We start from the raw sequence: 25,934 nt of genomic DNA, 5'->3' as shown, positions 1-25,934 counted from the left end.
GAAGATCAGCTTTCAACAAATTCATTTGCTGCCCATTGCATTGAAAAGGCAAGTAGGCTGCAATGAAGGAAAATTGTCCAAAATTTGTTTCAACAGAAACTCCCAAGGTTTCAAAAACTTTGGTTTCAAACGAAGAAAATAATTTATGTTTGATACGTCTATTAATGACAATGGCGACCCCACCACAGGCGCTGTCAAGACGATCATTTCTGTAGATAAAATAATTTGGATCTCTTTTAATGAAGAGTCCTGGTTTTAAATACGTTTCAGTTATAATGGCAATATGCACATTATGAACTGAAAGGAAGTTGAATAATTCATCTTCCTTACCCTTTAGAGAGCGGGCATTCCAATTTAGAACTTTCACACAATTATTTGGATCCATTGAAACGGAGTCCGATAACAATTTTTTGTGTGTACTTTATACCAACCTGACGGTATTTGCTTTGAACATTGCATCAATCATGTGATGCAATTGCTCAGTTAAAAAATCAAAATCGGAAGCAGTCATGCTACCTGAATCGGCAACATGACCGTTATTTTCCGTTGGGACATGGGTATAAACCTCATTTTGAGAAGAGAAATTTTGTCTACCAGCAGCGATGTTTGCATACATTCGAAAAATTGGAATTTACTGAAGTGCTTGCTTTGTTTGTGAATTGTGGTGGGTATGAATTGCTCGACCGGTAACCGGTTTCGAAATTTGAGCGTTTGAAAAATTTCTACCCGTCGAATCTGGGATCCGATTGGAATTTCCCGTCATCAATTTTGCACAGGAATTCAAAACTTTTGCGTGAAGGGCATTCCCAGAAATTGGATTTATATTGCCCCCACAATTAGCACATTTAAATTTATTGGAATCTTCTCTCACAGGACATGCGTCCTTGGCGTGAGAGGTTCCACCACAAATCATGCATGTAGCATCCATGTGGCAATGTTTAGTTCCGTGACCCCACTTTTGGCACTTACTTCACTGAGTGGGGTTTTGGAAATGTTCCCCAGGCCTGCGGAAATGTTCCCATGTAACATGGACATGAGACATAATACAGGCCTTTTCCAAACTTTTCATATTATTTAGTTCATTTTTGTTAAAGTGAACTAAATAAAATTCTTGAGAAATACCACTCTGGGAAGTACCAGAGCGAGATTTCTTTTTCATCTTAATTACTTGGACTGGTGAAAATCCAAGTAATTGAGAAATTTCAATTTTAATCTCATCCAGTGATTTGTGATCACTGGGGAGACCTTCAAGACGACTTTGAACAATCGCTCAGTTTTGTCGTCGTATGTGAAGAATTTATGGCGCTTCTCAGTTAAATAGTGAAGAAGACGTTTGCGATCGTCAAAGGATCCCGGCAAAACGCGGCAGTCACCCTTCCTAGCAATCTGAAATGAAACCTTGATCCCTGAAGGTTACTCAAGATTTCATTCCGAAAGCCAGAAAACTCGGCAACAGATACCACAATTGGCGAAATCCTTTGTTTCTTCGCATGAATCGAATCACCTGGGCTAAAGGTAGATTCGATTTGCTCAATTTCATCATAAATCAAATCGAACTGATTGCTCAGTTCGATAGGAGAAGAAATAATGTCAACATTAGATTTAGAAGAAATATCTGAAGTCTCCAGCTTCCTTCTATTTTTTCCGCGCTTGGGCAGGACGGTCTTGAAACCTTGTTTCTTTGAAGGAAGTGGAGAATTCAGAGACTCCCCCTTCCTCTTGTTTTTGTTAATACTCATGCTGAGCGTGGAGACGTGACCTTCTAAGAGGTTTTTTCCCAGAACGGTGTCCCTGCAGGATTACCACCGCTTGTCGGAATTTTACTTCCGCAAACGGGTCCAACGTAAAACGAAGGCACGGGTCCTTGCAAAGATCGTAACGGGATCAGTGGGTACAAATAGCGCTAAGAAGCACCGTTGAAATTAAAATAGCTTCGGGTAGTATTAAAAACTTCCTTCCGCAAAGAGAGAAAGAACCGCACAGCACGAAAGCACGATGCGGTCTGAAACAACAGCAAGATATTCCTTGGTTAAGGACAGAGTATCTACGTCGAGACCGTGTTCGGATGGAATGTACCCATAGAAGGCGATGGGATCTCTAGCCCGTCGGACAGTGTTCGCTCTCTGTGAAATCTCGAGAAAAATGGGTCACGCCTGATTTTTATTTTACATTATTTTTTTCATTTGAAGCTTGAAGCTTGAGATCCTGGGACTGAGTGAAGTCCGTTGGCCAAACTTTGTAGAACACAGAATGCCGCCGGGACAAATTCTACTATACTCTGGTTTACGATGTGAACACGCTCCCCGGTATCGATGAGCTGGCTTCCTACTAAACGCCCAGGCACACGCTGTGCTTATGGATTCGTCGGTAGGAGGAGAGAGTTGGACGACGGTTCAACACACGCCGACTGGAAGATGCCATGGTAAAACGGTCCTTCGTTGAAGAACTGGAAACGCGTGCTGCAGATATTCCGGAAGGTGGAAGCGTGAAAGACCAATGGACCATCAAGAATGCCTTCATCGCCACCTGCGAGAATAAGCTGGGCAAACTGCGTGCCCAGAGAAAACAATGGATCACCGATCAGACCTGGAGGAAAATAGAGGAGCGAAGATAAGCCAAAGCCGCGATAGAGCGATCAACAACCAGAGGAGCCAAAGTCTTAGTCCGTCAACGGTACTCGGCTCTGGAGAAGAAAGTAAAACGCTCATGTCGACGAGACACGGAGAAGAAGGAGAGAGAGCCGCGGCAACATTCGCCTCCTCTACAATATCTCACGACGCTTAAGCGGAGCGAAGATGAATGCAACGATGCCTGTATAACGGGTCATGCGCCGCTCCTGGAAGAAGACAACTTGTTGAGAGTGATTTGGCCAAAGCTAAGTTCCAAAAAGTGTGTCTACAAAATTTTGTACACATACACACACACATACATACATACACACAAAGACATCGCCTCAATTCGTCGAGCTGAGTCGATTGGTATATAACACTATGGGTACCCGAGCCTTCTATCAAAAGTTTGGTTTTGGAGTGATCGTATAGCCTTTACGTATACTTAGTATACGATACAGGCAAAACTCAAACATCCATCTATTAGTTGTACTCACTGAATGAATTTTATTTAATTGTTAAAAATTGTGAAAAATAAAAGAGCAACTGTGTAGGTGGTGCGAGAATGATTCTACTCTGGTGCGGTGCGGTAACTCTGGTGTGAGATTGATTCTCTCCGTTTCAGTTTCTTGTCTATTTCGCTCTTTGTCCCTTTCGCCTTTTTAATCTCATTGATATTATTTTTCTTCCGACCTTTTGTCCCGTTCGACATTTTGTCCTTTCGACCTTTTATCCCGTTCGACGATTTGTCCTTTCGACCTTTTGTCCCTTTTGACCTTTTGTCCTTTTCGACCTTTTGTCCCTTCGACCTTTTGTCTTTCGACGTTTTGTCTTTTGACCTTTTGTCCTTTCGACCTTTTGTCTTTCGACCTTCTGTCCCTAACCCCATATTATCAGGAGCACTTCAGTGCAGCTAATAATATGACGTCCCCTAACCCCTAATCCAACGGTTTCAAGTGACCCGTGCCAAGGGGATGCATGGTCTGATGGGTAAAATAAATAGCAGGCCGCTAACGGAGCCTGTGGGGTACCTGGGCACCCCCACAGTATAGCGTTCCCTTACCACGTTATTGCGGAGCTCTGGCGTGGCGGACCTATTTTCTCGCGCGACTCGTGGGACCAAAATGTCGACCAAACCAAAAAAAACAAATTTGAATGGAGAGGGAGAAGCGTCTGACGAAAGGGTGGATCCCTTCGCCAGACGAAGTGGCCTTAACAGGTCGCCCCACCGATCGCCAGGGGCAGACGATACAGAAGAGCGTGGCAGGTCGGAGGAGCCACACATTGAGATCAAGATGGACGGAGCTACCCTGACCAGGGTCAGGACCAGTCACAAGAAGAGTGGAGGCCAGAAAATGGAGATGATTATCATGTTCTTTCAGGACAACGGCGGGAAGTACAGCAAGAACCTTAAGAAGTTCGTGCTGACCCTCTGCAACATGGTTGTAGAGGCAAAGCAGGAGTGGAAGTCCTTGCTGCAGGCAAGTAAAGAGGCGGAACGAAAGATCCGCCAACTTACCAAGGAGAAAGAGTTGGCAGTGAGCCAAGCGGTGGATGCCAGGAAGAAAGCCGAGTCGAAGATTCGAGTCCTTACGGAAGAAAAGCAGCTGGAAGAAAGCCAGACTGCAGAACTCCGCAGACGCATGGTTGTTACTGGAGCAACTCCAAAGCTTAGTAAGGTCAGTATGGCAACCGATCTGAAGGGAGCTAGTGCCAAGCCGGTATTGCACGAGAAGAAGGCTACTAAGATCCGTCGGGAGAAGGCTGAGCAGTTCCTCCTTCTACAAGGACTACCGTAGTTCGCCGGGAGGAAAACCTGCCCTGGAGGGAAGTTGTGAATCCCAAAAAGGCGAAAAAGAGCGAAAAGCGGTAAAGGAGGCGAAGGGGCCATTGTCCAAGAAGGAGAGTGCCCGTAGAGGAAAAGGCACAGCTTCCAATTGCCATGTCAGGAAGGACAGAGGCGAAGCAATTATCGTCAAGGCTGATGGTAAGAGCTATGCTGACGTTCTAATGGCTTTACGGGGCGATAAATAGCTCACTGGCCTTGGGGATGATGTCAACTGCATCCGAAGAACGCAGAAGGGCGAGATGATTCTCGTCCTGAAGCGAGATGCTGCGCAGAAGAGTTCCGCGTATGAAAAGTTGGCAGAAGAGGTGCTGGGTGATGCGGTTCAGGTGAGAGCCCTATGCCCAGTAGAGGTAATCCAATGCTGATGCTTGGACGAAATTACCGAAGCCGGTGACCTGGTAGCTGTATTGAGAGATCAGTGTGGCGTTGAAATCCAGGATACCGCGATTCGGTTGCGGAAAGGTTATGCTGGAGCGCGTTGCCTCATTCCAGGTACCCGTGGCTGACGCCAAGAAGGTACTGGATAAGGCCAAACTGAAGGTGGGTTGGTCGGTATGCTCGGTGAGCGCAAACCAACAACCTCAGGCCTGCTTCAAGTGCTTCGATTACGGACATAAGTCATATGACTGCAAAGGTCGTGACGTGGAGTCGGCTTTGGCGGAGGTGTGGAGCTGAAGGTTACAAGGCTCACACCTGCCAGGCCGCACCAAGGTGTTTGATCTGTGGTCCTGGCACAGACAACAAACATCCATCCGGTGGGCCTTCAGATGGGCTCGGTCATACAAGTAGCTCAGCTAAATCTCAACCACTGCGAGGCAGCGCAAGCTCAAGGCAACAGTCAGTACTCAAGAATAAGACTGGTGTTGCATTGCTGTACGCCCCGTACCGTATTCCTGCTGAACATAGCAATTGGGTGGCGGATAAATTCGGAATAGTGACCATCTTGACTTGCGAGAGGTACCCCATCCAGGAGATAGTGTCATCTCTCGATGATGAGGGTTTTGTTATAGCAAAGGTAAACGGAGTTTACTTTTGCAGCTGCTACTGTCCTCCAAGATGGAGCATAGAGCAGTATACTAAGGTGTTAGATAATCTTATAGCGAGAATAACTTAAACCATTAGTTGTAGCAGGTGACTTCAACGCATGGGCAGTGGATTGGGCCTCTCGGTTCACTATCGCTAGAGGTCATATCCTGCTAGAGTCTCTAGCGGTACTGAACGTAGTCCTGCTGAACTAGGGCCAAGCGTCAACGTTCAGAGGACCGAATAGCGAGTCATGCATCTGCTGCTGCTGGAAGAATCACTACGGTGGGAAAATCAGACAGTTGGCCTTAGTTGTGATGAGTTATCCGATGTCCTAACACGAGCATGTGACGTGACAATGTAAAGGAGGACTATGCCAACCGGAAACCGGTGCACTGGTGGACGAGCACGATAACTGATCTTCGCAGAACCTGCCTTAAAGCTAAAAGAAGGTTTCAACGTGCTAGAACCGAAGTGGACAGACTAGAAAGACGCCGAGTGTTCCAAACAGCGAGCAGAGTTCTGAACTACGAAATCAAATGTAGCTTTGAAGAGCTATGTAGGATGGCCAATAATACTCCATGGGGGGATGAATACAGGAGAGTGATGGCTAGGACCAACAGCACACCTCCTGAGAAATCCCCGGAGATGTTAGCCAGGATCATTGAAGGTTTGCTCCCGAAGGCCCGTTACACCGTACGAGTCAGTGAACGAGGTATCGCTAGTGACTAACGATGAGCTTATCGCCGTTGCAAGAAAACTTAAGCTAAACAAGGCACCAGGCCGGATTGTATTCCTAACCTGGTCCTTAAGCACGCAATTCTTGCCGCTCCAGATATGTTCAGGAGCTGCCTCCAACGTTACCTGGACGAAGGAAACTTACCAGATCGTTGGAAACGGCAGAAGTTGGTGCTATTGCCTAAGCCTAGGAAATCCCCGGGAGAATCTTCGGCATACAGACCAATTTGCCTATTCGACACAACTGATAAGTTGTCAGAGAGCGTGATCCTGACTAGATTGACGGACTATACGGAGTGTGCTGGTGGCTTATCAAGCAACCAGTATGGGTTCCGTGAAGGCCGTTCTACCATCGAAGCAATTCGATCGGTAACGAAAACGGGTAAGATAGCGCGTGGTTTGAGTAGGAGAGGTATTAGGTACTGTGCTTTAATTACACTACATGTGAAAAATGCATTTAATAACGCTAGCTGGGCAGCTATAGATGATTCCTTGCATCGCTTGAGAGTGCCGGATTATCTGTGCAGGATTCTGAAAAGCTATTTTCGGAACAGGATATTGTTAGTCGACACCGACGCTGGTCAGCAGTCGATTGAAGTGTCAGCAGGTGTTCCACAGAAATCGATCCTCGCACCGGGTTGCAAGCGCATACCGCACCATATCTTATAAGGCGGTGTGCGTCATTGCTGGGATGATGCCGTTAGACATACTTCTGGAGGAAGAGTGGAGGAGGAGTGCTTCAACGACAGGGACTTGGAGCAAGTGCGACGTGTCAAGAGAGCAGCTTTGTTGATCAAATGGCAAAGAGCATGGGACACTGCAGTCAAAAGTCGTTGGACCCACAGACTGATTCCGGAGGTATCGAATTGGATTAGTAGGAAGCATGATCAGATCAACTTCCACATATTACAGGTGTTGTCTGAACATGGCTGCTTTAAAAAGTTACTGCATAGGTTCGGGTTCGCAGATTCTGCCGAGTGCCCGGATTGTGTATGTGAGGTAGAATCGGCGGAGCATGTGATGTTTGCATGCCCGCGATTCGATGTTGAACGCCATGCCATGCTGCTTGTCAGTGGCATGGATACAACCCCGGACAACCTCGTTGAGAGGATGTGTCGGGAAGAGGTTATATGGAATGTGGTGAACACAGCGTCTCAACAGATTATGTCGAAACTACAGCGCTGGTGGCGTCTTGAACAAAACCAGCAGCTGCAGTAGAGACTACTGTGACGCAGTGAACACAATGCTCACCCCAACAACAAAAACGTCGCGGGTGTGCTGCGGGGACCTCCGTATGTAGATATAGAGGTCATTGCGGTTTACGCGTGGCGTTTGTTGTCGGGATGCTCGTCTCCTACGCGAGTTTATGATACAGACCGATAGGTTACTATCATAGCTTGCAATCGACGGGTGGTGAGGTGAGTCGATGTTGCGTTATAACGTCGAGTGCGTTAACATAGGCGTGAGCGTTCTCAATAGTCCTCTCCTGATGTATTGCTTGATTGCGGGCCGGGGGATACGGCCTGGCGAAAGGTTTTTGGTTTTAGTGGGTTGGGTGAACCCATCCCCACACTAACTGAGTTAACCTCCTCAGGTGTCTGTTTGTAAATTTCCGTTTACCCTTGCTAAAAAAATGTATGCGTGTAATAAATCTAGTCTACCTACTTGCATCCACTCTCTTCCTACTTCTGCTTTTCCGTTCTCTTCACCGACGGTATCTCCGGCTACGCGACTCTCTTTCCTCAGCTTACTCCGACAAACTTCTCCTGCGAACTAACTCTCGCTTCTCACTCATGAAGCAAAATTGTTGTGTCTCTACTGGGTCACATGGCCATGGACGACACAAAACAATTACGCATACATTTGATTAGGGTAAGACCGTATAACCCTATAAGGTAATACCTATGAATTTTTTTTACTTTTCAACGCAATCTATGCAAACTTTGTGTTATTTGGTAGTTCAAAAAGTCGCAAATGCATTGCCTTTGAGTCATATGAAAATATTGCAGAGAACACGTAATAAATTCGTGAAAAAAATGATTTCAAAAAGTGTCTTGGCAATACGCCCCACCCTAACCAAAGACGTTGCATAGTCCTTCATTAGTAATTTATCTATCCCATAATTACAAATAGGTACAAATAGGTAACAAATCCTTACGTGCTGGACACTAAAAAACCTACATAAGTCCATTTAAGCAGGTGTGAATTACATTTCAATATTTTCCATATCATTTGGAAGCAACTGCTGCAGGCTCGCCACGCTTGTGTCCAGTTGGTAGGGGTATTTCGTTCTGCCTACACTGGGACGTTTTGATCAGTTTCATTTTTCAAGATAAAAGCAATTTTATATCATATTAACCACTGAGAACAAATTATTTTGTTGCCCAACTGTGTGTTCCAGTGCAAGTTTTGCCGACAGTATGCTAGCGTCGCTCCAAAATGTTAAGCAACAAACATTAAAAGTTACATCAAAACTATAACTTTTTGCAATTATTTTCATTATGTAATACAAAAATACTTCCACATTCACATAGTATGATGATTTTATTAATATTTAAAGGTACCAACTGATTTTTGCCCTTAGTTAGTTATAGTTTTCTAGAAATCAAAGGGGGCGTTTTGGCGTTATACCATCTTACCTTCTACTCACGGTGTACTAGCTAGTTATTTTGGAGAGGACCTACGGATGGGGCCGGAGCTGCATTACGCACTACTCCCGGTAAGAAACTCACGCCGACGGACGGCGTATTGCGTCGATGTTGCTACGATCACGCACTCCCTCACTCGGTGCGCGGGCTTACGCATGGGCGCGGTACAAGCGTCCGTTCCAGCCCGTTGGCATTCCTATCTCACACAATAGGTTTGTTTTGCAGCCAACATTGCGCGATCGTATACCACTGACAGTTCTGTATCCTAATGAAAATCAAAGGTGATGTTTGTAAACAAAACACATACTATCATGAATTTTATACTGAGATGTTGGCTACAAAAACATGGCGTCGTGACACCGACCTGGTCCGTTCGTCTTCCTGGCGCGCAAAGAAAACTGTTGATGCGACGTCGGTAGTTTGCTGACGATGATGACGACAGCGGCGATCTGCTGCTATGCAGTTGGAGGACGTTGAAATTTGATTGATGTGGATTACGGTGATTTGGCTTTTCCTGCCAAAGGTGCCAAAAGAGTGGGTATGATTCACGCTCTTTCATATAAAGATAAATTGTATTTTTGCACAATACACTCGGATAACAGATAGAGAAATAGAAGTTTTTACACCTTCTCTTGAATACTCCTCAGAGCGAATCATCCCTGAATTGTTTTAATTGAGCTTTTATAGCCTTTGGCTCGACTTGAAAAACACACTACGCACGGATCGAAGTAACCGCATTTGCCGAAACGGAACAAAGTGCACGGTTCTGAGTTGGAAATTTGATAGGTACCGCGAATTTTAAGACATTGTCTCCAGAGTTCCCCCAAAATCATGCATCTTATTCTAACTGATGATTCAAAATATCCAGGTAGCTTGCTCGCTAGAATCGTGCCAAGCGTGGAATGCCGAACAAGCCAAATGTCAACGCAACTTCAAATGCTACTTTTGGCGTCATGATGCGCTATATGCTGGCTAAAGCCCATGTGTTTCCTTGGTAGCTAACTGTAAGGAACTCATAAGACGGTGATTCAACACAAAGATTTATTTCGAAAGACGTAGCTGGACATTATAGCAAAGTTTTATAATTTAATAAATAAGGCCGATACAAATATTTAAACACTATTTTGTCTCTCTGTTTTAGGATCCTAAAGCAATAAACTACTGATTGTTGTTTAGGACTTCAGGCACTTAAATCCCTTAAATCCCTAAAGCGCTCAAAGATGTCTAGGTTTTACAGAGACGAAATAGAAGTTGATGAAATCTGCAAATTCGGTTATGATAAAGCACGATTGAATGGATTATTAGAAGCCCACGGAAAAAATCCTCTTCAAACCTCAAAAGATCTATTGAAATCTGAGGAACCAGAAACATACCGAAGACCGCTCTTAAAGGGTTCTGAGCTCCGAAAACAGATTCTTTGACAATCATGCGATTTTTTAGATCCTGGAGGTAATATGAAATCCTAGCAGTTAGAAATAATTTATTGAAACCATTGATTTTTTTTAATTTCTGAGACTTCTTCTGAAAGCTTGTAAATATGTTCGATAATCGATAATGGAAAAACAATATTTCTCCTAAAAATCGAAGAAATTTTCTCAAATTGTATAAGAGCATGAGTGCAAGAGCTTTTCAAGTTCTGATTATTTTTAGAATTGATTTTATTGCAAGCATAACTTTTTCATATTGAAATGGATTTCATATCAATATGGTACAGCTAGGCTTTCACAGGCGGTATAGGTAAAATTTGCATCGATTTCTCAATACCAAAACTGTCGCCCAAATCGAAGACATGCTCGGTGGTCTAGTAGCTATCGTTACTGCCTATGAGCAGGAGATCATGGGTTCGATCACAGGACTGCCGTAATCTGAAAAAGTGACGTATACGCCATTTTCCAAAAATGGTGTTAGCGAATACTATTCATCGAACTCTTTAACAGAAAAATGGAAAACATGCATGTTGTAAAATGGCTGTTACGTCACTTTTCCAGATTACGGCAGAGGATTGCCCTTTCCTTTTATGAATGTCTTTGTTCTTTGTGTGTTTCACGTTCTACCAAAACGACTCCTACCGTTACAGCTTTCACACTAACAGTTCCAAAACCTCTCGTGGCACCTTTATTAATTATAGGTGTCCCAACTAACCATTCTTTTCCCTCCAGCATTCATAAGAAAGAACGTGGCCAGGACAGCTCTTGATTGTTGAAGATTGCCCTGCTTAGTCCACAATTATTATTTTTGTTAACGGATGTAAGTAACACAACAGTCTTGTAACACCTGCGAATCGCTTAATGCTCCTGTAATACCAGAACTGTTACCCAAATCGGCATTTCCTATTTGTCCTACCCACGACTCGGAACGTGGATGCGCCTCTGATCTGGTAATACTGCCATCGGGGGTGACAATGGGTCTGGGGGGTGAGAATTGGTCATCGCTCTCACCGGCAGCCTAGAGGTCGTAGAGCAAAATCGTTCAAAAAGTTCTCTTATATTTTAGTCTTCTTGCCCTCAGATACATTCAATCCATTCTACAAGCATTCTAAGTAGTTGAAACAGTGACCCATTCTCACCCCCATTTGACCCATTGTCACCCCGACGACGGTAACGTTAGTAGAACGAAATATGCTGAATAGAGAGAGGATGAGTTGTTTCAAATTTCAAGGTCAAATACAGTTACGCCTATTTGAAAAATGTTCCTAGATTTGTATAAATAAATAAATAAATAAATAAATAAATAAGGCGTAGGGACACGGCAGATATTTTCGTCTGTTCGTCATAGTCTCGAAAACCAATAAAAGAAACGCTTTTTTGTAAAACTCATACGTACCAAATCGTAAGCTCAGGAGAAACGTTCTGCTATAGTGGAGTTCTAGCAAATGTACGTTGCTTTCGTTGGTTTTAGCCCCTACGACGATGGATGGAAATACCTGCCGTCTCCCTACTTGCTACACCTGTAAAAAACGCGAATGGTCAGTTATTGACCGACCCAACTGATCAGCTGAAACGCTGGTTTGAGCACTTCGAACAACTTTTCAAGTGCCAGGCAGGCTACCACCACCTCGGCATGATCTGCCTGGGATCCGACGTATAACACGCGTCAATACCGAAGCTCCATCACTGCTAGTCTAATCTAATCTAATCTAATCTAATCGAACACAAACGCAGCCAGTACAAAGAAAGCATCCTGGAAAATCATTGAGTTAGATGACGCCCAATAATTTTTCTTGTCAATATTGAGGTTTACAGCATACCAGTGGTATAACATAAACATCAAAGCGGCCAGGCCCACTGCGTTGTGTTTGCCGCAGAGATGATTCTTCGAGATGTATCGTGTTCAAGTGATCACTTTAACCTGATACATATCATGAGTCTACAGGGTTGAAGGATGCGTGGACATACCGTACCATACGCACCGCGTTCTTTTTAAGTTCTTGTTTTTTGGTAGTTTTATATAAATATGTAGTGAAATAAATAACAATGTAATAGGAAATTATATCAAAGATGATATATAGTAACATCAACCAGGAGCCGACGTAAAGTTGGGATTTACATCTCTTGAAGAAGCTAGAAATTATGTAAAGAGTATAATTATTATTTAAAATGCAATTAGTTTGAGATACCAGGAAATGTGCCAGGACATCGTCTGTATATAGGTTACATTATGCTTTGAAGCTTTCTTTCCTGGTACGGTTTGATATTGGGCTATGGAAATGTTAAATTATGAAAATATGAAAAAACAAAAATACAATAATATAAATATATAAAAGCATGAAAATTTAGAAATTTTTGAATATAAAAAAGGGCATTGATATATTATGTAAATTTAAAAAATAAAAAAGATAAAAGTAAAACATGAAATACAAAAAAATGAATGCATAAAAGCATAAAAGCATAAAAATATGAAGATATTTAAAATGTTTAAATATGAAAATATTTAAGTATAAAATTATAAAGTATGAAGATCTTAAATAATGAAAATATAAAAATATAAATATAAAACATAAAAATATGAAAAAATAAACAAACTAAAGATAAAAAATATGTAAATGTGCAAATATGAAAATATAAAAAATTAGTATATGAAAATATGAAAGCATGAAAAATATGAAAAAATGAAAATATCAAACAAAATTGAAAATATGAAACAAAATTTAAAATATAAAAATATGAACACATGAATGTGAAAAAATATAAAAATGTGAAAGTATGAAAGTGTAATAAAATAAAAGATATAAAAATATGAAAATATGATAGTGTGATAATGTAGAAACATAATAATTTAATAATTTGAAGATATATAACAAAAGTAAAATATGGAAATGTAAAATTATGATAATATAAAATGTTTAATTTTAAACATATGATAATATGGAAATAACAAGAAGTGAAAGAATAAAAATATTGGAAATAAAAAGTATGAAGTTATGAAAATATGAAAATTAATATAATGGAATATGAAATCATATAATACAAATATTTCAAAACACAGCATGCTACGGTATCTGAAAAGTTTAAATAGATATAGTTCCGGATAATTGATTAACCTAGAAATCAAGTTTGACCTGTAATAGTAAAGTAATCAATATAAAATACCGGAGCTGGCAAGTATCTTGCGTGAAATTCAATAGACCAGGCTCATATTATATTATATAACTCTCGCAGACGAGCCAGCCTAGAGCTGAAAGTCTCCTTAATAAAAAATAATAATTATAAAATAAGATATCTATATTGTATGGCGAATATTCTGAATATAATGATTATAGTCGGAAGAACGAATAAACAAAATACGTAAAATTTTATAAAGCGTAGAACCCCATACAAAAGCTTTGGTGGACAACACATTGTTCTGCTCAGATTGCACAATTATTAAAAATTTTATTTTTACCGTAATTTAAAAACGAGAATTTCTAATGATGGAAATGTTTGCATTTAATTGGAGAAAGATACATTCATTACATGGTTATGTGGTTATTTTCAAATTGTTTGTAATAACATCATAGTGAATATGCCCTGGAATTATCTTTATATTCTTATGCACAATTTCCACACATCCGTGCCGCGGCAGATGTTATCAATGTTTATTTTTAAGTATTCGCACATTTGAAAAACTATCCATATTTTCCCTTCCCGCGGGTTCGCTTTCGCTCTCCCCCAAACAACACCCGAGTTCTTGTCGCTATCCGCATTTTAGTACTGGAATACAATATTGTGTTAAATATAACAAATATACATATCATAAAACGGTCGGTAATGAAAAAATAATTGGCTAAGAATTGCTTCCCTGAAGAAATCACCTGCTGCTAAAGCTTTTTGTTTTGTGTTGTAGCCATCTGTTGGGGAAAATGAACCGAAACCAAGCTTAAGCAGAGCTTTAGAAACTGGGACACTTGGAAATGGAACGAATTCTGCAACATAGTTGCCAGTATTTCTTATATTCTACAATCTCAGCATGTTGTGGGGTGGGTGGTGTTTGTATTTGATCACAAGCAGTAACTGGACGGATCGTAAAACGGATGCTATCTTAAGGAATTCAATAAAAATGAAAAAAAAAATGTTTATCTATAACAAGAAGTACATGGAATAATCTCACCGGGATTTTTTGGCATTCTCCAGCGTCCTTGATGAGGTTTATCTTCTAGGACTCGAACACGTTTTGTAAAACAGATGTCCTCTTATATTCTCCCAGATAATCCTCAAAATCGGATATAATTCAAAAAACACCGTTTTTAATTTCACGTCTTTGAAGCAAGAACAGCACTCATTGTATATACTCATCCACAGCACTTTATTTGTCATTCTGTCAACACTGACACACTTTTCTCGATGGCAGATGTAAGAAAAAATAAAGGCAACAACGACCATGCACCAAGAAACACAATAACTCGCCCATGCACTTAATTTTATGATTACTCTGCATATTATATCAACACTAGAACATTTATTTGAAGAATTCACACTTTTCACCCAAATTTAATTTCAGTATTTCACTTTAATTTATCTATTTTCGCGGAGCTGTAAATTTGTACGACCGACGTGTGGCAGTGTAGCCAGTAGACCTCCCGAAGCTCCATCACTGCTAGAGATTCAAACAGCTATCCCAAGCATAGAATCGATTAAAACCCCAGGGGTCGATCGCGTATCAGCCGAGATGCTCAAAGCTGACACCACGACATCCACTCATCTACTGCATCGTTTGTTTCGTAATATCTGGAACACCGCAACTATGCCAGCCCTGGCCCCAGGTTCCCAAAAAGGGTGATCTGACTGTATGTGATTACTGGCGAGGCATTATGTTGCTGTATATCGTTCTCAAAGTTCTATGCAAAGATATCCAAGCCCTGATTCAGGAGAAGATCGATGCGACTCTCCGGCGGCAGCAGGCCGGATTCCGTGCCGGAAGATCCTGTGTGGACCATATTGTCACACTCCGTATCATTCTATGTATCATAATATGTCGGGCGCCCTGAGACGCAAAGGGGTTCCTGAGAAAATCATCGGCCTCATCGAGGCACAGTACGAGGCCTTCTCGTGTAGAGTGCTTCACAATGAGATCTTGTCCGACCCTATCCGGGTCGTAGCTAGTGTCCCAGTAAACCACATATCGTATAACAAACAGTAAATAAAGTCGCATTTGCGTCCATCAAAAATCTGAATCGCATTGTATATCAAACTTTGTCAGATTATTGTCAAAGGATGTTGTATTGAATGCATCGTATACGATAATTTTTACCGTAGTGAAAATCAATCGTAATTGTGCGAATAAAAACTCGTAAGGGAGCGTCCACAAATTACGTAACGCTTAGAGGGGGAGGGGGTCGGGCCAAGTATGACGACCCATACATAATTTTTAGATGCTTCATACAAAAAGTGTGACATAGGGGGGATGGGGGGTTGAGAATGCCCAATTTTTGCGTTACGTAATTAATGGATCTTCCCTAATGACTTATACTCCTTGTAATATCCTATATGAGTGCGAATGAATGGCTATGTGAATCGTAATACAATCGAAACCACTTCAGTCCAAAACAGGAATGGGAACGGTTGACATTTCTTTTTATCATTCATTCTGCCACGCAGTCAAAGAAAAACAAAAGCACGGCAGCCGCAGCAGCAGCCACGACCAAGCAGACGACAGTCAGCACATGATTTTATTATTTTCTCTCTCCCACGATGAATATTTCTGTACGCTCATTTCACCGACGTATGACCGTTTTTGGTGGTAAATGATAATTTCATTATTCCTTGCTCATTTTAGAGACTAGAACTAATAAATTAGTACCAACGGCTAGTATTCAGCCACCAACGGCTAGCTTTGCGCCACAGGCAATTAAACTCGATTCTGTTCTGTTTGCGCTGCACACGAACCGAAACAAGAAATCTTATGCAAATGCTGACCGCACCGACGGCTCGACTCTCACGCAGAAGCAAACAAACAGTTTGCCTCATCGGCAAAAAAATGTCACAATGAGGCGTACATTTTTTTTTGAAAACCTGTTTCGGTTTGTGCGGTGCATGAAATTTGACCGGATAAAATGTAAACATTCACATAATCACAGTGTTTTACTGTACATTTCCCATCACTGGTCCAAACGGCTTGTTGAAGTTTCAAGCAGTTGTAAAGATATAAATTGTGTAGTTTATGTTGGACGAAAATCCGAACCAGTACAAGATGTGCAGTATGTTGTAGTGGTAGAGTATCCACCTGCAAATCCAAAGATCGCGTGTTCGAGACTTGGTGCTGGTGAGATTTTTTTTTATTTTTCATATTTTTATGTATAATCGTAATACTGTTCTCATGATGTCGGGAAAAATCGTATAATAAAACTCGTATGTACCTATATCGCCTCCACTTTGATATGTATATAGCCAATCTGTACATTATATACGATTAAATTGGTTCTTATATAATAACCTATATCAAGAGATATAGGTACCAAAATGTTGACTGGGGTGAGGCAAGGATGTGTTCTATCACCGTTACAATTCCTTATCGTAATCGTCGAGATTCTGGTAGATGCGATTGACCGTTAATCAAACCGCGGGCTGTTATGATAGCATATAACTATGGAGCGCTCTGATATGCAGAGTAAGCTCAACGACCTTGCCGAGCGCTCCTCTTCGGCAGGTTTAGTCATCAGCGTATACAAAACCAAATCGTTGGATGTAAACACGGTGACCCATTCCAGTTTCACAGTAGCCGGGCAATCAGTGGAGAATGTTGAAAGCTTCCAATATCTTGGTAGCCAAATGGCGTCAGATAGCGGTACCAATGTCGACATAGGCGCACGGATCAAGAAAGCAAAGGCTGCCTTTGCGAGTTTAAGAAATATCTTGAAAAACAGGCTGATAAGTAAACGCACCAAAATACGAATTTTCAACTCTAACGTGAAATTTGTGCTGTTATACGCTAGCGAAACATGGTGTGTATCAGTGGAGAACACCCAACGGTGTTCATCAATAGATGCCTGCGGTATATAATTCGGGCCTGGAGGCCTCACAACTGGATCTCACTCAAACAACGGGCTTCATCGTCGTTGTCACCAGAGGCCGATAGCAACAGAAATTCGGGATCAGAAGTGGGGCTGGGTCGGCAACACTCTACGTAGGGGCGGAAACGAAATCTGTAAACAAGCATTAGACTGGAACCCAGCGGGACATCACCAAAAACAGACCCAGAGGCTCATGGCGGCGAAGCTTCAATAAAGAAATAAAATAAATCGATCGAAATCTAGCCTGGCAACAGGTTAAAGCGATAGCTGGACAACGCTCAGGATGGGATCTTTCAAGTCGGCCCTCTGCACCACCAGAGGTGTACACGATCCACAAGTAAGTAAGTTTATTTTTAACAATCATACAGACTCAATAAGCATCCATATGATACCTAAGAATATTCTTATTATAAATCATTGATTTCTGATGAAAAATTAAACTGAAAATAGTAGTTTCGACGCCAAGTCATTTTTTGTTTGTGCCATGCCTGAAGTATTTTGCATATTATTTTTTTGTTATTTTACCTTTTGTTCAAGGCTATCTCATAACGGAGTAATATATAAACAAATAAACAAATAACGGAGTAAGGTATCTGTGAAGTTTGAGTAAGTTACCATCAGCGTGTGATTATATATTACCACCTCAGGCGTGTCAATCGGTAAGCAGCAAGCCATGACTCGGCCTCTTCTTGTCAGATCTCTGTGGCGTGCACACCCACCGACGGAGAGCTGCTGTCATCGCATTTTGCTCAATAATATATACCTCAGTATCAATAACAGAGTTAGGCATTATTGAGTTATTTTCTCCTGCTCGGGGACAGCTTCTCGATGATTTGCGCTAAATTGCTACAGACGTCATCCCTGCGAAAATAAAATTCGGCAGCAATCATCTGCCGACCGACACCGCAATCATCGAATTTTCTGGAGTCACCATGAGATTGTGCTTTGTAATGTGGAGCAAAATCCTCTTAGTTTATCTTTATTTTGTATAGAACAGTTGTCCTGGGAAGGATCGGTTAATTTTCTATGATGCTTTTTTGACGAAGGACTACTTCCTTCGGGGAAGCGTCATTAACAGTATAATGACAAAATAAATTTCCCCATACTAATTTGCATGCAAACTTGAAACGGCTTGTGCTAAATCAGTTTTAAATCCAAATGAGCTCAAATTTTCTGAGGACGCTCAGAACATGACAAAGAATCAGATGAGTACTGTGGAGCAAAATCGATTTTTTGAACCACCCTAATAGGGGGTCATTCTGCAGATTCAAATCTGAGACCGTCACGAAATGTGGTCAGGAAGTATGGGCTAATAACTCAGCCGCCTTTCAACCGATTTTCAGTTACCAACAACAACAAAACAAGCATCTGAAAGATATTAAATTTGCAAAAAAAAAGCTACCCGGATAAAAAATATCATTAAAATATCATAAATTTTATTGTTACAACACCATTTAAAACATTATTTTTACCATTGAATATAATGGAATTTTGACAATAAAATCACATGAGAAATAATGGTTTTCCACGATAAAATGAATGGTAAATGGGACTTTTACAATTAAAAAGGGGGGTTGTTATGTATCTTTACAATAAAAAAATCGAAAAATTTCCATACAAAATTCGGAGCAAAACAATTGATTTTACGGTTCATCAATGGGATGATTTCGAGCGACAAAACAATAGCAAACATTGTGTTTTAAATGTTTTCAATTACTGTTTCTATTGTTTTCCAATAGAAATACAACAGGATTTAGAATACATTATACTCCAATATTACAATAAAAATACAATACAATTACTTGTTTTACATTTTTTTTATTTTAAAATTAATTTTAATTCAGTTAAAACTTGATTTTAACTCATTTTAACTCGCATTGCTGTTACTTGGCTACGGGTGCATAAACCTGTGAAAAATGTAAATTATTAAAGAATGTCAGTTTTATTAGAAGTACGTCAAGAAGAAAAGAAAAAAATACCTGCATCAGTTCTTATTAGATCCCGTTGGTAAGATTAGCCAATGGTAGCCACTGAACGATCTTGAATCAGTGAACAGCAAGCAGCAGTATTTTATTTATCATAAGCTTCATTTCTGTAAAGGAACAAGGATACATGTTACCAGGTATGTCATCAAGTATTATGAAGATAAATTTTTAATTTATCTCTACGCGACGCCGCGCGAAAATTGTACACAAGGGGATAACAATCAAAAATAAGGAGCTGTCAAATCGTATGGACGCTTCGCTTCGCATCGCACTTCGCGTCTACTCTGGCCGCACCCTAAGATTACGATTAGCGGTGGTGAGTATAAACCGTTTGTCAGCGCAGTATCATTACATTGACACTTTACCGGTCGCTACTAAACGCGCTGCTAAAACAGTAGCGTAGCTGACAGGTGACCAAATTTAACAGCGCTGCTATTTGATGAACTATCAAACGTCGAACGTCACCGGTACGGAATGCAGCCACCAAAATGATAACCGAAAATAGTGACCGATGCGAAAAAGAGTGACTAATCTAAAATGACAGCACACACTTAAAATAAATCGCCGAATTCGGTAAAATTTTACCGAAATCTCAACAGCAGAACTGTTCGGTAAATAATTTAACTGATTTTCGGTGATTTTGACAGTTGAGCAATGGAAAAAATTACAAAAAATCTGTAAAATAAATTACCGAACAGTTCTGCTGTTGAGATTTCGGTAAAATTTACCGAATACGGTGAAATGAGGTAAGTGTGCACTGATCAAAATACTCGCTCCCAGTAATGATGCTCTAACGCGCACTAACACTTTAAATACTTACCACGGTACAGAAGCCGTATAGTGATCTACCGCTTGCCCAGCAGCAGAAACTGTAAAGAAAAAGACACTTTCTGCACCATACAGTTTCATTATTTTCATCTCTTCACTAATTATAAACAAAACTGTACACGCTCAAATGAATTTAGCCACTCTCCGAGTAAAATGATAAGCAAAAGTTTTTGTTCCCTTTCATTTTTTTGAATTAAATTTTTTATTCCATAACATTTCTAGACCTGCAATATGAAAATATATACTTGAGAATTGGTATAACATTTTTATTCAATTAATAAGCAAAGCTATTGTAATTTTATTGTTTTCAATTGTTATTTCATCAATATAATAAATCCATGAAATATTCCAAAATTATATGTAATTGACTTTAGACGAATTTCCAGATCATCCAAACCGAATACTTTTATAATTTGTTTAGTTTTGGATGAGCAAAACTAAACATAAGCGAACAATAAAAATATAATAGAATGAATCGGTAACATTTAAATATATTGTTATTTTAATGGACGTACAATAAAGATCTTTTACAACCGTGAACATTTTACAATAAGCGTACAATATTGTTTGCCACACAATCTATTGTATTTCAATGGGTTATGTCATACAAGTTACTGTAAATTTTTATCCGGGTAACGCGGTGGAGGTTGATACTCGGGTTCTGATGGCTTTTCAACAAACGGGACCTTTAAATGGTCTTGTTGCGTAGGGGTTATCACGACTATCTAGATAGTAGGGGTTGATGGTTCGATTACCTCCAAGATACGTGGATTTTTTTTTTTCGCAAATTTCATATCAATTTGTCCATTTCGAAACATGTGCTGTGCATATGCACAGCTAAGATAACTAACCAAAACAAATTTTCGTACGGTCGAGTTGCCTAATAATATGTAAGTAGGAGAACAAGACCGAATCATATACAGGGTGTGATCACATATCTTTTCCGTGCTTCATGGTGCACGAGAAACGAAAAGCTGCCTTTTCTCACAAAGCAAACAACAGGCAGCTTCCTTTATCCGGGCAGTCGAGCTGTATCCAGATATCTCAGAGGAAACGTGTTGCAAAAACATTCTTAGAAAATGGGCACTTTGGTGAAGCAATTGGTGCAGCCAGCAGCGTGGTAAGCGCAAATGAATTTAAATTATTTTTATGGGCACAACTTCTTTAAAACGATCTCCAGAGCCATTGAAGCAACGAATAAATTTAATGGTGTGCAATTGAACAAAACAACTTAATTGCGATTTCCGTTCGCCGAAGAGAAAGATTCTCGACGGCTGCACAAGAATAGATGCTATCAAGTGCAATTCGTTCACTTCAAGACGACGACGTGATGAAATGAGGTTTGAATTGTTCGTTTTGGTCGTATCCGATTCGTTTAATGAATATTATAAAACTGTATTATTATGTAAATGCTTGATATGAACATCATCATCAAATTAGTTTATAGCATTTTATTTCATCAATTGAAGGACTAAATAATGTAAACATTAATCCGCAATATGGATTGACTCATGGATCAGATCCATCGGTCAGATAAGTCAACAAGTTTAACAGGAAAATCGATAGAATGGTCTGCTAGTCTGCAAGTACAATATAATGGACCAGCTAACCAAGGGCTAATCGAATGTAATGACCGCATTGAAGGTAATATTTTCAACGTCACTCTGTCTATCAGTTTGTTTGCTTAGTAGATACAAAAGTGTGCTTCTGCTGTTTGCTCGTTTGTCTGCGGATACTGATTCTTAGCTTATTGCTCTAACCTGAATCACAATTTATAATCTCCACAATTGTTGAACATATTTCTTCTTCAAAATCCGAAAGCCAAAATTCTCAAAGCCCCCGAAATCGGTTGTACAATGTTTGCCTTGTCATCGATCGGAAATAAATTGCACCTTTTTTGCGAGTTATAGCTAGGCACCGTTTGTCATTTTCCACTTCGCTCGGTACAGGAACACAGCTGGTAGCATGCAGTCTGGAAACCGACGAGGACCAAGAAAATTGTCACTGACCAGAGGGTGTGAGAATGGCACCAAAAATTGAACCCATAAATCAATACTTTGCTCTAGCACCATTGGTGTGCCTGATTCTTCGAGACTTAAGGTGCAACGAGTAATGAAACATCCTTGAAACCAATTCTGATCAATCACTAACAAAATATTGAGGCGAAATGCAATAATCACATTATAACTAGAATACGTTGAACAAGAATAAAGTTATATTTTCAAAAAAAAAAAAGACGTTATTTGGTGAGTTAATCCGTTAAACTGGAAAACAAATTCAATGGCAACTTCCTTGAAAGCGAACATGGCACAATCATAAGCAACTTTCTTACTAAGTTTTTCGCAGTTTGTAATTTAACTTTATTCGTTCCCGTTCGATTTATTTTAAATGGACTAGCGATGTTCTTTACGTTAAACTTGACTTCGGACCTGGTGTGATATTTTTTTAATTGATGAAGTGCTAATCTTAAATAATCTGAAGTCAAGTACAAGACACTGAAGATGCACAGACCGTTGAGGTCGAAAAAAATGCTTCTTCGTTGTATAGACAAGCTCAAATAGTAGTTTGGGCTCTACCAGAGAACCAAATAAAGTGTGTCGTGTATTTCATCAGCGGATCGAGCGTGTGCTAGGAAACGCGAGCGATAAAAAGGAAAATTTCTTCTGCTGTGCATCTGCTTGAAGTCCGAGATCACTCGACGAGAAGCATGTCCGATGAAGGAATGCGAACTCGACGCCGTTGGTTTAATAGCTCCATTTTGTGATTTTTTGTCATTCCTCGTTCTAGGAGGAAATACAAATCAAAAGCACCCAACATTAAGAAACTTCAAACACATTGATCAAGATTTTTAACGATAATAAATATGTTTATTTGAAAATTTTAACTCAAAGGCATGTGAGGAAAATATAAAATAATTCATTACAATATTGAGATACAAAATGTTGACTATTATTTTTGACTTCTATATTTTTGTGATAATTTTGAATTCCACGGAACTTTCTGCTTGTGTTAATACAAATAAATTTGATACAGCAAAAATTTCCACAAAATTGCAAAATAATTTAGACGATTTTTTTTTTGAAAATTTATCTTTCTTTAAAACGAGCCTAATTTTTTATATGCGGTTATGCATTCCCTGAGGGTCCAATTTCTAGCAAAGGCTTAAAAACTAAAGATAGAAATATTATTTTGCCTAAATACCTTCGCAATCGGATGTGATTACTTGAGAATTTACAATGAAGCTAGTTGAAAGTGATGTTAAAGCTGCAATTACGGTTTAAGGGTCTGTCTCATTTGGAGAATTAAACTTAAAAGTGACAGTTCGAAAATTAGCAAATAACCCGGTCATGAGGTGCTACCCAGCAATTCCAATAAGACATCGATGCAAAATGATTTGATATAGTCAAGTCAAGAGTAATCACAATAGCCTGCCGTGAATATCTGCCGATATCCTATTGTGAATTTCGACCTGAGTCTTTGTTATGTGAAACTTTATATCTTTTTCTGTGATTTTCCACCAAAAACGGAACACTTTGTGTTATGTTGTGCTATTGGAAGTCTATATGGAAAAATGTATGCAGAAACAACTATGGAGAAACTCATGCAGTCTTTACCGAATTAAACACAGAATGTTTTGCTGAAAGCTGCGAGAAGATACTATTTCGGCACAAGGCCACCGCATATCTCTGCAGCAAATCAATTAGCTATATGGAGAGAACTATGGGCAGCGATAACAACTTTAAGAGCGGCTTTAAAACGGATTTGTTCCTTCAAAAAAAGAGTCCCAAGAAATTCTATCTTTTTTTAGAAAATCCCTTCTTTTTGAAATCCCAAAATTCCCTTTGAGCATGAACATGAGCATTATCTCCGCACAATTCGTAGTTGCTACTTCATGATTGACTAGAACTTGCGACATTGTACAGAGAACACAAAAATGGGGCATGGGACTAGCTACCCATTCTCAATGTACACGTTTCGGGAGCTCAAATATTGAAAGTCAATAACGGTGCTGCCTGAGTAGCACAATTTAGATCGATTTGGTTGCAGCAACTCATATATTACTGGATTTGGTTGTATGTAGGTTACAGTAACTTATTAATGACAAGTGTGCTTGGCTACGTCCTTACGGTCAGATAGGAAGGGAAATATTGTTAGTCCAACTCACGTTGCTACTAGAGACCGAGTATACCTCTGCATCCCCACGATTGTCTTGGGATAGGATATCGTTTTGTTTATTCACTTTTATTTTTATAAAATAAAATTTAATTTACATAATCATTATAATCGCATAAATAACCACTTAACAGTTTTCAAAGCTTACGCAACTTTATAATACAGTGAACTCACTCTAACTCGATGTTCTGTAACACGATATTTTCCCTATCTAGGAAATTCAAAGTCTCTTGAATCTAGCACACTGCGTTCCCTCCGTAAGTCGATATCTCCCTTACTCGATGTTCTCTAAGTCGAAATAATATTCCAATGCATTATCACCTCGCTAACTTGATACTGTCAGAAACAATTACATGCACGATATAGATAGAAGTAAGAAGAGAAAAGTGATAAGTTGGAAGTGAGAAGTAGAGAAGTGAAAAGTGAGAAGTAATAAGTGAGAATTGAGAAATGCGAAGTAAGAAGTACGAGGTAAGAAGAAAGAAATGAGTAGTGGGAAGTGAGAAATGATAAGTGAGAAGTTAGAAGTGATGAATTCGAAGGGCGAAGTGGAACTTGAGAAGTAAAAAGTAAGAAGTGAGAAGTAAACAATAAGAAAGTGATATGTGAGGAATGAGAAGTCAGAAGGGAGATATAAGATGTTATAAGTGAGAAATGAAAGGTGAAAAATAAGAAGTGAGAAGTGCGAAGTTAGAAGTGAGATGTTCAAAGTGAATTGATTGAAGTAAGGAGTGAGAAATTAATAATGAGAAATTCGAAGTGAGAAGTGAAAAGTGGGAAGTGAGAAGTAAGAAGTGCGAAGTGAGAAGTAAGAAGTGCGAAGTGAGAAGTCAGAAGTGTGATATAAGAAGTTATAAGTGAGAAGTGAAAAGTGAAAAATGAGAAGTGAGAAGTTAGATGTTCAAAGTAAGAAGTGAGAAATGAATAGTGAGAAGTGAATAGTGGGAAGAGGAAGGTGAGACGCGGGAGATACGAAGGGAGAAGTAAGAAGTAAATAGTGAGAAGTGAGCTGTGAGAAGGAAGTTGTAAGAAGTGAGAAGTGAGGATCGAAAAACGAGAAGAAATTAGATTCTTTCTCTTCCCTTCTTTCTTGTTGCTTTTCCTGTCTTCTTTCTTCCTTCTTCTTCCTGTCTTATATCTCTTCACTCACTTCTCACTACTCAACCTCTCGCTTCTCACTTCCCAATTATCATCTCTCTCTTCTTACTCCTTGCTTCTGTTTATCTCACTACTCACATCCTGCTTCTCACTTCTCAACTATCACATCTCATTTCTCACAACTCTCTTCTCGCTTCTGTTTTAAACTTAAAGTAAAATTTAAAAAAAAAACTCAATAATAAAGGAAAAAAAACTTTTTACTTCTCATTTCCACTACTCACATGTTACTACACACATTTCAATAGAGTAGAGTGGGGCAAGAGTACGCACTTAGTTTTCAATCGACCATGTGGCCCTTATGAAGCAAGCTTCTGCATATCAAATTAGTGGCGATGATTCATATGCTCTTCCTTTATGTTACCCAGTGGAAAAAATATTGAAATTATTGAGATTCGTTTTAGTAGAACCCTTATTGCAAGACAAGTGAAAAACGCACTC

The 25,934-nt window shown here is 39.9% G+C and overlaps 1 long non-coding RNA gene across 1 annotated transcript; it reads right to left on the bottom strand.

Annotated features, from left to right (window-relative positions):
• Positions 1–19,156: 19,156 nt before the first annotated feature.
• On the bottom strand, positions 19,157–20,269 carry LOC134219945 (uncharacterized). The gene is made up of 3 exons (XR_009981722.1): positions 20,158–20,269; positions 19,332–19,444; positions 19,157–19,259 (listed from the first exon to the last, which is right to left on the bottom strand). It is a non-coding gene; the product is annotated as an uncharacterized LOC134219945 (long non-coding RNA).
• Between the last annotated feature and the right edge of the window lie 5,665 nt (positions 20,270–25,934).

The sequence above is a fragment of the Armigeres subalbatus genome, chromosome 3, assembly GCF_024139115.2.
Source record: "Armigeres subalbatus isolate Guangzhou_Male chromosome 3, GZ_Asu_2, whole genome shotgun sequence".
In the NCBI taxonomy this organism is placed as follows: Eukaryota; Metazoa; Arthropoda; class Insecta; order Diptera; family Culicidae; genus Armigeres; species Armigeres subalbatus.
The sequence above is the reverse complement of the archived record's forward strand: the minus strand, read 5'-3'. Positions and strand labels throughout refer to the sequence as shown.